The sequence below is a fragment of the Chlamydotis macqueenii genome, chromosome W, assembly GCF_036417535.1.
Source record: "Chlamydotis macqueenii isolate bChlMac1 chromosome W, bChlMac1.mat, whole genome shotgun sequence".
In the NCBI taxonomy this organism is placed as follows: domain Eukaryota; kingdom Metazoa; phylum Chordata; class Aves; order Otidiformes; family Otididae; genus Chlamydotis; species Chlamydotis macqueenii.
This window is the reverse complement of record NC_141592.1, coordinates 46,667,445-46,679,250: the sequence shown is the minus strand read 5'-3', so window position 1 is coordinate 46,679,250 and position 11,806 is coordinate 46,667,445.

Genomic DNA, 11,806 nt, shown 5'->3' with positions numbered 1-11,806 from the left:
TCGCCGATGACACCAAGTTGTGTGGTGCCGTCGACACGCTGGAAGGGAGGGATGCCATCCAGAGGGACCTTGACAGGCTGGAGAGGTGGGCCCGTGCCAACCTCATGAAGTTCAACCAGGCCAAGTGCAAGGTCCTGCACCTGGGTCATGGCAATCCCAGGCACAAATACAGGCTGGGCGGGGAATGGATTGAGAGCAGCCCTGAGGAGAAGGACTTGGGAGTGCTGGTGGATGAGAAGGTCAACATGAGCAGGCAATGTGCCCTTGCGGCCCAGAAGGCCAACCGCATCCTGGGCTGCATCAAGAGGAGTGTGGCCAGCAGGTTGAGGGAGGTGATTCTCCCCCTCTACTCTGCCCTGGTGAGACCCCACCTGGAGTACTGTGTCCCGTTCTGGAGCCCTCAACATAAGAAGGACATGGACCAGTTGGAGAAGGTCCAGAGGAGGGCCACGAAGATGATAAAAGGGCTGGAGCACCTTTCCTATGAAGACAGGCTGAGAGAGTTGGGGCTGTTCAGCCTGGAGAAGAGAAGGCTCCGGGGAGACCTGATAGCCAGTCTCTCTCCATATATAAAGGAGTCCTGTAGGGAGTGCTGTGAGCAGGATGGGTAAACAGGGTGTGGCATGCCAGTTTGTGTGGGCAGGGTATGCAGGGAAGGTTCTGACCCAGGGCACTTGCTGTACCTGAATCTCAAGGTAATATGGTGGGCACTCACCTGAGAGCAAAGGCTGCAACTCCAGCTGGGAGGCCTGCACCAGTTACCCCAGTGGTGGCAGATGCCTCTGTGCAGATGGAGCAGCTGAAGGGAGAAGCTGCAGTGCAGACCTCAGACTGCAGGAAGTGCCTGGACCCTTCTCCTGGGGCAGGGCCAGGCAGCAGTCCTGCCTGCAGAAGGTGTGCCCAGCTGGAGGAGCTCCTGTGGCAGGTGGCTGAGCTGCAGAAGGCTGCATGACATCAGGGAGGCTGAGAGGGAGCGGGATACTTGGTTCCAAGCACAGTCTGCACTGGAACCACAGCCCCTGGCCAAACAGCTAAAAACTCCCCCACTGACACATGCAGAGGGTAAGCAGGTAAAAGATACGGAGGAGTGGAAGCTCGCAAAGGCAAGGGCCAGCAGGAGGAAGAGACTTCCACCAAAGCCTGAGGTGACCTTGCAGAACTGCTTTGCCGCTCTGCAGGCTGAAGAAGTAAGACCCAGCACATCAGGAGAGACACTGGAGTTGAGCAAGGCAGCCCGGGCTGCTTGCATAATGACCAGTGCAACCAAGAAGAGGCGACGGGTGGTAGTAGTGGCCAGCTCTCTTCTGAGAGGTATGGAGGCACCTATTTGCCGACCCGACGTGCTCTCTAGAGAGGTGTACTTCTTACTGGGGGCTCGTATCAGAGGTGTTACTAAGAGACTACCAAACCTCATACAGCCCATGGACTATTATTCACTGCTGCTGTTTCACATGGGTGCCAGTGACCCAGACAGGAGTAGCCCGAGGCGCATCAAGGACTACAGGGCCCTGGGAGTAATGGTTAAGGACTCTGGGGCGCAGGTAGTCTTTTCATCTGTCCTCCCAGTCAAAGGGAAGACGCAGTCGAATCTGGCAAATCAAAAAATGGCTAAAGGAAGGGTGCCACAGGCAGGGCTTTGGCTACTTAGACCATGGGACTTGCTTTGAGAAGCCTGGTCTACTAGAGGCAGATGAGGGACACGTAACTGAGAAGGGGAAGAGTGTCTTTGGACAAAAACTTAACAGGCTCATCAAGAGACCTTTAAACTAATGTTGCTGGGGGAGGGGGAGCACAATCCAGCCCACCACTGTCAGTATGGCGCCAGTACCAGCAACAGGTGCCCAGAACCTGGGGAAGGATCGCAGTTATGAGAGAACCTAGAATGCAGCTCAGAGGAACTCCTATTGCTCCAGCCAGCAAGTTGGCTTCATTGAGGTCCCAGCTTAAGTGCCTCTATGCTAACGCATGTAGGATGGGGAACACACAGGAAGAGTTAGAGATGTGTGCATGCATGCAGGACTACAATCTTGTTGGCATAACAGAGAGATGACTCCTATGACTGGAGCGTTGGGATGGAGTAATATAGGCTCTTTAGGGAAGGACAGGCAGGGGAGATGAGGACGGAGTATCGCTCTCTATGTCAGCAACCGGCTGAAGTGCATGCAGCTCTGCCTGGTGAAGGATGAGGAGCTGACAGAGAGGTCAGGTTTAAAGGGAGAGCAGGGACAGGGGACATTACAGTGGGTGTGTGCTACAGGCCACCTGGCCAGGAGGACAGAGCGGATGAGGAGCTCTACAGGCAGATAGGAGCAGCCTCGCAGTCGCAAGCCCTGGTCCTCATGGGGGATTTCAACCACCCTGACATCTGTTGGAAAGACAACACAGTAGGGCACAGGCAATCCAGGAGGTTCCTGGAATGTGCGGATGACAACTTCCTCCTGCAAGTGATAGAGGAGCCAATGAGGAGGGATGCTGTGCTGGACCATGTTCTCACCAACATGGAGGGGCTGGTGGGAAACGTGGAGCTCAAGGGCAGCCTTGGCTGCAGTGACCATGAGATGGTGGAGTTCAAGATCCTCGGGGTCATGAGGAGGGTGCACAGCAAGCTCTTTGCCCTGGACTTCAGGAGGACAGACTTTGGCCTCTTCAGGGATCTGCTGGGTAAGATGCCATGGGATACAGCTCTGGAGGGAAGAGTGGGCCCAGTAAAGTTGGTTAATATTCAAGGATCACCTCCTCCAAGCTCAGCAGAGGTGCATCCCGATGAAGAGGAAGTCAGGCAAAAATTCCAGGAGGCCTGCATGGATGAGCAAGGAGCTCCTGGACCAACTGAAAGTAAAGAAGGAAGCCTACAGAGAGTGGAAGCAAGGACAGGTAGCCTGAGAGGATTACAGAGAGGTAAGGCAGGTTAAAGCCCTGACTGAATTGAATGGGACCAGGGACGTTACAAGCAACAAGAAAAACTTTTGTAGGTACGTTGGTGATATAAGGAAGTCCAGGGAGAATGTAGGCCCTCTCTGGAAGGAAATGGGTGACCTTCTATGATGCAGTTACAGCATTGGTGGACAAGGGACTGATGTCATCTACCTGGATTTGTGCAAAGCATTTGACACTGTCCCGAAATACATCCTTCTCTCTAAATTGGAGAGAAATGGATTTGACAGATGGACCGCTCAGTGGAATAGGAATTGGCTGGATGGCTGCACTCAGAGTAGTGGTCAATGAGTGATGAGTGGCATTCCTCAGGGGTGGGTATTTGGACTGGCCCTGTTTAACATCTTTGTCAGTAACGTGGACAGTGGGATAGAGTGTACCCTCAGCAAGGTTGCTGACAACACCAAGCTGTGTGGTGCCGTGGACATGCTGGAGGGGAGGGATGCCATCCTTAGGGACCTCAACAGGCTGGAGACATGGGCCGGTGCAAACCTCATGAAGTTCAACCAGGCCAAGTGTAAGGTCCTGCACATGGGTTGGGGCAATCCCAGGCACAAATACAGGCTGGGCGGAGAATGGATTGACAGCAGCCCTGAGGAGAAGGGGGTACTGGTGAATGAGAAGTTCAACATGAGCCGGCAATATGTGCTTGCAGCCTAGAAGGCCAACCGCATCCTGGGCTGCATCAAAAGAAGCGTGGCCAGCAGGTCAAGGAAGGTGATTCTCCCCCTCTACTCTGCCCTGGTGAGACCCCACCTGGAGTACTGCATCCAGCTCTGGAGCCCGCCAACCTAAGAAGGACATGGACCTGTTGGGGTGAGTCCAGAGAAGGGCCACGAAGATGATCAGAGGGCTGGAGCACCTCTCCTATGAGGACAGGCTGAGAGAGTTGGGGCTGTTCAGCCTGGAGAAGAGGAGGCTCTGGGGAGACCTGATAGCAGTCTTCCAGTACCTCAAGGGGGCCTACAGTAAAGACAGGGAGAAACTCTTCAGCAGGGCCTGTTGTGATAGGACTAGGGACAATGGTTTTAAAGTAGAGGGAGGTAGATTCAAATTAGATATTAGGAAAAATTTTTTTACACTGAGGGTAGTAGAACACTGGAACAGGTTGCCCAGAGAGGTGGTGGATGCTCCATCCCTGGAAACATTCAAGGCCAGGTTGGATGAGGCTCTGAGCAACCTGATCTAGTTGGGGATGTCCCTGCTCCTTGCAGGGGAGTTGGACTAGATGACCTTTGAAGGTCCCTTCCAACTCTAACCATTCTATGATTCTATGATTTTATATTACAGAAACTTTTATCACAGTCCCTTCTGTGTTTAACATGCTTTATTAGCATATCCATCCTGAGCTGAGACGTGCTTTGGCAAGTCCAAGGTCTAACTGCTTCCAATAATACAGATAATAATACACCAGCAGTTCTTAGTAATTATAATTTTGAACAGTCTTGCACCTTTTTCATAATTGTTTAATAAATATTTCAAGCATGACAATTCTTTCATGAGCTCTTCATGTATACTAATCCAAATCAAATCCCCAGATCTTAGTACAGTATTTTACTTTTATGAAATGCGAAGTTGTTTGAGAGAAGTACCAGACTATTTAGGTGCAAACTAAATACTGTAAGAGATGTCAAAGCCCATGTGGTGTTTTAGCCTGAGTCACCACACAGTTTCTCATTCACCCTCCCCCTACCCAGCGGGACAGGGAAGAGAAATTGGGAAGAAAGGAAAAGTCGTGGTTTGAGATAAAAATAGTTTACTAAAATACTAAAAACAAGCAGCAAGCAAAGAGGGGGAGAGCAAGCTAGCAAGGTAGAGGGAACGATGCCAGCAAGGAAGAGAGAAGGATGCCAAGGGTGCCAGAATGGATGCCCCCTCCCATGGGCAACCCCCACTTATATACTGAGCATGATGTTTATGGCATGGAATACTCTCTTTGGCCAGTTTGGATCAATTATTCTGTCTGTCTTTCTCCCAGCTTCCCGCATCTGCATGTTAACGAGACATTAACGAGACTTGGAAAGCCAGACAGTGTCCTTGGTCTCATTAACAACAACCCGTATCATCAGGGTGTTTTTATCAACATTCTTCACACACGAAATCCAAAACACACCAGCTACTGAGAAGAAAATTAACTCCATCCCTGCTGAAACCAGGACAGCCCATTACAGAAGTCTGTGCCTGCTCCTGTCTGAACTGCTATTAAACTGCTATTAAAGCATCTGAAGAGTAGAACCAGAAAGGCTTTCTTGGGCATCAGGTCTGGTGCTAATGCAGCAGGAGTGCTGTCCTGCAGAGGAGAATTTTGCACCATTTCCTCATTCAGTCCGTGCTTCCAAGTGTCTATCATGTCTCAGTTTCTAATGGGGTCAATGATTGTTCTGCTAGCTAGAGGCAGCAGATGGAAAGAGGCAGGCTTTTTTTTTTTACATATAGCTTCTGCTGAAAGCCAGGAAAATTTACTACATATTAGACAATGCTTACCACGGCATATTCATTCCTATTAGATCTGAATATGCTATTGCAATTATAAATGGAGTTGCTGATCTTTAGGAGATTAAAAATAATTACAAATTACTTCAGATGACATCTGAGTTTGTTTTCCTTATGTAAACACATTATTTTAATACTGTGCTTGCTTTGGTTTGGCTAGTGTTCTCTTGTAGGATTTGGAAAGTGTCCTGGTTTCAGCTAGGATGGAGTTAATTTTCCTCTCAGTACCTGATGTGTCCCCTGGGGAGGGGGAGAGTGATTGAGCAGTTGTGCTGATTGTAGCTAAACCAGGACAGAAAGTTTTGGTTTACTCAGTAAAAAACAAATTATATTTTGCCCTTATCCCTGATTTATGAGTTCTTTACATTAAAACAACGAAAGTTAGCATATGTTCCTCTGAACTCTTTAGAGAATAATTGAAGATAAATGAAAAATAAATAAATGAAAATTCTTGATGCAGGGTTGGAAACTACATTATCTGTTTTAATTCAAGATCAAGAGATTCAGTATCTGGCTACAGGAAAGCACTCTGGTACCTGTCAGGGTTCTCCGTTTTCCACTTGTGAGCTTCTGCAGTAAAAAGTCATGGCACTTGCATAAGGGGAGTGTGGGAAGGGGAAGATGGGAAGCAGAGGGCAGGATGCAGTCCTGATCCCAGTAGAAACACTGGTGCAGACAAGACAGGGATGCATGGTATGGATGTGCCCATGTCCCTTTCCTGTAAATCTCATCCTTGGAGGTGATGAGAAGGAGCTTCTTTTTCTTCAGTTCTCACTGTGGAATTAAATTCTGGATCCAGAAGCAGGATTAAGTCTTTTTAAGCATATATTTTTTTTTAATTGGTAAAAGTGCTTTCAGGGTCACGTAACAGAAAAGTTTCTGTGTTGAGTGGGCACCCTTTAAACGTGCCGGTGTCCATGAAAGACACTACAAATAAAGATTAGTTTTGTGACTCAGCACCAGAAAGAGGAGATAAGTATGTCGTGAATTGTCTGATGCAGAAGAAAATGCATGTGCCTATTTTTATGCACTCAGTTGCACACTAGAAATCGTAGTAACAGTGTACAGAAGGGTACACAGTATTTCCCATGCATAAATTTGGAGTTGCCTATTAAAAGCATGTGATCCTAAAGGGAAGACAAGGAGAATGAAAAACAACAAAGCATAAAATGTGTTCTGAATATACAGTTATGGACTTAATTCCAGTTGGTGCACTGGTGATTTAAGAAGGTAGATCTTGTTAAAGCTGTGGGAAATACTCAAGTTAAACTCTGCACATCATGGCAATGCTAGATCATTGTTTTGCTTTTTTTTTTTAGTGCCACTTGAACAAAAAAAAATTGTACCATTTTTTTTTAAAGCAGCACAAATATCTGTCTAAACTTCTAAACTAGTTTTGGACTGTTGCTGTTGTCTATCAAATACAGTAAGCAAATACTTATAATGTTTTCTCAAAAAAATTGTCTTGCAGGCAAGCCAAAGGTGGAATACTGATTATTTTTTTTTCTAATGTCTTACTGCCTGAAAAATTGAGTCTCCTCCTCAGTTGCAAAATAATCTTCTGAAAATGTAATGTCCATATAAAGCCCTCTTTTGATGAAGAGTCTTTATGTAAGAGATTAAATGGAAATGGGTATTGCAAAAAATAAAATTGTTTATTCATAAGCTGTTCTAATATTGCATCTTTGCTTTTAAGCAGGCTTGTCTGTGTCATATATTAGTGTTTGAAATTACTTATAAATTGAGAGATAATGAAATATAGTGTAGATATGGATGCACAAAATGTTGAATTACACTTGTTCAATTTAAATTAAGTGTCTAACACTGAAGGAACTTAGTGTTTGATATTTTTAGTTATTAACAAGAGTTTTCCTCACTTTGGGACTAAACTACTGTGATACAAGATTGTTAGAGATGAGTGGAGTTAAAAACTAGTGCAAAATGTGGAGTATGACACTATAAGTACAGGTACAGACTTCCCAGTAGCTCCTGGGCTGAGTTCGAGGTAATGGTTTTTATCTTTTTTTCTCTGTCTCTTTCATGATACCCTCACAGTCCTGCTCAGCGGTAGCACTGTATCCTCAGCCAGCCTTGGTAGGAGTAGAGCACTGACTGAGTTTCCCTAAGAGGATTTTTATCTCCCAGCTTGTTCTGCTTGTTAATTTTCTTGTGAATAACTCCATTTATATTTTCCCTCCTTTGTGAAAAGAGAAACTCTGTGGTTGGTAGAGAGGATGCTAATAAGGTGGCTAAAGCACATACAGTTGCAAGTCTTATGAGCTGATCATTGCATGTTTGTATGCTCTGATCACTGTAGTACATTTGAAGCAATGGACGGTGCCTTCCTAGAAGGCTAAACTATTCTGTAGATAAAATAAATACTTGTGTGATTATATATATTGAAAGGAAAAACCACATTCTTTGTAATTAAGTTTTCATTTTAGCCTGGATTGTTTCAGCCAGTCATTAGCTAACTGCGCAACTGAAAAACTATTTAATATTTATTTCTGTGATCTTGTGAATGTCACTTACATGTATTAAAAATAAGTTTATTTCATAATAAGGATTTTTTTTCTTGTACTAAATTGAAAATCAGGAAGCAAAGATGGGTCTGCGTGTATTAAAAAAGTAAGAAAGAGTAGAACTACTTAAAATCATTTGAAAAATATACCTGATGATAGCATTATGCTATGGGAGTTGGACAACAGATTATTTGGGAAATACAGTGGCTAGTACAGGCATCCACAGTCCTTGAAACAAAAATCTAGTGACTCATTGTATCACTCATTGCTAGAAATTGTATTAACTCTTGGGTATTTATGAAAACACCAGTTTTCATAATCATCCGCATTTCACCAAGAGTAGAAAGTCTCCCATCAGTAGCATTTGGAAATAAAATAATTCATGCTTTGTAGCATCTGGCACAAAATAGATTCACTACAGAGAGAAATGCTGTTAATATTATCTGTGGGCGGCTTAATATATAACAGACCTTGAAAGGAATTAAGAGGCAATGACATCTGTAGACCTGTTGAGCAGAACTGGAGATGGCTTGCTTTGCCAGTCTCTAACACCAGATATGTTAATAATATTGATACTTACAGCAATGTGACAAACTTTGAATGTGAGAAAGAGGTTAATACCCTTCCTGAGCCATTATTTAAAGTTCATGACTGTCCTATTTTTAGGCTACCATGTGAGAAGACGTTCACTGAAAATAGATACAAATCATGTGTCCTTGCAGAATATAGAACATAAAGACATTTCATTTCCAAAGAACATAACTGGGACTGGGAGCAGAATCTTTTTTCCTCTCACCTTTTTGCTTGTAGATTATAACTTCAGTTATACAAGCATACACTCTTACATGAGTTATATTAACCTCTAAATATTTAACTGAAATTAATTTGAAATAAGTTATAATGGGGCATGTTAATTAGTTAATTTTGATTTTTTTAACATACATTTGTACACATATAGGTATGTCCCTGTACATATATACACATATGTGTGGGACTCCATATATGTATGTGTGTATATATATAAACACACATAAACAGGCTTTCAGGCACACGCATACAAATGCATGTGTCCAAGATGTGTGTGTGTGTGTGAAAAATACTATATAATACTCTGTCGATACTTTTGCATAGTACTGTGTAAGTACATACATTGTATTATGTACTCCGATATGGTCTTTATGTTTGTCACTGTTACAGTATATCTCAACACAATTTCCTATGCCACCAGACTATGTTTATAATATATTACCTTACAATTAACTGTACTGACAAGGATTTTAAGGTCTCGCCTATGATATAAAATCAATATAGATAAATGTATTCATAAAAGTAGAGGTTAATATAGTCTTAAAACCATTTGAAAATATTTCTGAATAAATTATAGGAGCATATTTCTTATGGAACTAATACTCAGCCTATATTTAATTCATAAGTGAGTAACGTACATATAATTAAATGCTATTAATGGTTAAATAAATGTAAAACTTTGGGCAAGCAGATGAACTGAAATTGTTTTAAAAAGAATATTTAACTGATGTAAAGAATGTGGCACTGCATATGCATCTGCATACTGTGGCTAGAGAGTCTCATACACAGATGCTAATGACAGTTCTGAGCATCCTGCTGTCATCAGACCCCTTGCTTTTAGCACATGTTTAGTTCTGGAAAGAAAGGACAAGCACAAATATTTAAGGCCTTAGTGATTGCATGCAGAGAGCAAGCACAGCATAATTACTAAATGTAGATGATAGAAAGCTACAGGTATCTCCCCTGGCTTCTTGAATGTATTATTTACATAGCCACTTGTCCTGGTTTCAGCAGGGATGGAGTTAATTTTCCTCTCAGTAGCTGGTGTGTTTTGGATTTTGTACATGTGCAGAGCGAGGAGGCAGAGGCAGCTCCACCCAGGTATTTCGGGAGCCATCTTGTGGGTGTTGTTTGGAACTATACCTGTTGTTTTGTTCCAGGAAGCCAGGCTGCGGGGGGAACATCTGTTTACAGCTTTCCCCAACTCGCCAAGGCAAGCGCTATGCGCTTACAATGGTGGAAGCCACCACTGGGTGGCTAGAGACATATCCTGTACCCCATGCCACTGCCCGAAACACCATCCTGGGCCTTGAGAAGCAAGTTCTATGGCGACATGGCACTCCAGACAGAATAGAGTCAGACAATGGGACTCATTTCCAAAACAACCTCATAGACACCTGGGCCAAAGAGCACGGCATCGAGTGGGTATATCACATCCCCTATCATGCACCAGCCTCTGGAAAGATTGAACGGTACAATGGACTGCTGAAAACTACACTGAAAGCAATGGGTGGTGGAACCTTCAAAAACTGGGACAAATATTTAGCAAAAGCCACTTGGTTAGTCAACAGAAGATAGTCTGGGTTATTCCTCCCCTGGGCAAAGGCAAACCCACCCAATAGTGTTGCTTTTGGTCAAGGACCCAGGTGTACTTGGTGGATGATGCAGGAGGATGGGGAAGTCCGATGTGTACCTCAAGCAGATCTGATTTTAGGTGAGAACAGCCAATAATTTGAACTGTATACAATCATTTCTGTAGTTCTTTTATGTCATATCAAAGGCACTGCAGCAAGAATCACCCTGATCAGTGAAGAACGAGGTTGCATGAAATCGAGTGAGGTGCAGCAGTGATGGAACAGGAACTGGTGCCCAGCAACTTCCTCGAGATCAACATCTTCAACTTGCAGACCATGGACAAGATACACCAGCCACACCAGATATACCAACTGCAAGCTCCAGATGCACCATGCAACAACCCCACACTACATACCATCTCTCCTGCCCTGAAAGACTGTTATGACAGATGGAGCCCAAAGTCACGGTCTAAATGAACTCAACAGACTTGGGAGGGATAGCCCACAGATTGAGGGAATGATATCTGTGTGTACATATATATATATATATATAAATAAAATCATGATGTAGATGGTATGAAATAAGGGGTGAATACTGTCCTGATTTTGTCAGGGATGGAATTAATTTTCCTCTCAGTAGCTGGTATGTTTTGGATTTCATGTGTGAAGAATGTTGATAAAAACACCCTGATGATACGAGTTGTTGTTAATGAGACCAAGGACATTGTCTGGCTTTCCAAGTCTCGTTAATGTGCAGATGCGGGAAGCTGGGAGAAAGACAGACAGAATAATTGATGCAAACTGGCCAAAGAGAGTATTCCATGCCATAAACATCATGCTCAGTATATAAGTGGGGGTTGGCCAGGGTGGGTATCTGCCTTCCTGGCATCCATCCCTCTCTCTCGCTTGCTGGCATCATTCCCTCTACCTTGCTGGCTCCCTTTTGCTCCTTTGCTGCTCAGTTTTGTTTCTGTGATCGCTGCTTGAGACAGGCTGTATCAGTCACTGGGATACTGGGTGGTGAGAAAACGTACATTGTTCATTTTGTATATTTAATATCCTTATATTCTGTTATTATTGTAGTTTTCCTTTGCTATTTTAGTAAACCGTCTTCATCTCAACCCATGAGTTTTCCTTTCTTCCCAATTTCTCTCCCCCATCCCGCTGAGGAGGGGGAGGGTGAGCAAGAAACTGTGTGGTGACTAGGGCTAAACCATAGTACCTGGCTGCAAGAAAGTGGAGAGGAGATGTAAAGAGAACCTGAGAGACATCTGACTGAGCCGAATGTGAAGAATTTATTTTAAGAGGAATGGTTGCAGACGCCAAGGTCAGTGAAGGAGGAGGAGGAGGAGTAATGCTGCTCCCGGCCGAGACTCCCCTGCAGCCTGTGGTGACGACCATAGTGGAGCAGGCTGTCCTCCTGCAGCCCATGGAGGTCCATGGAGGAGCAGAGATCCACCAGCAGCCCGTGGAGAA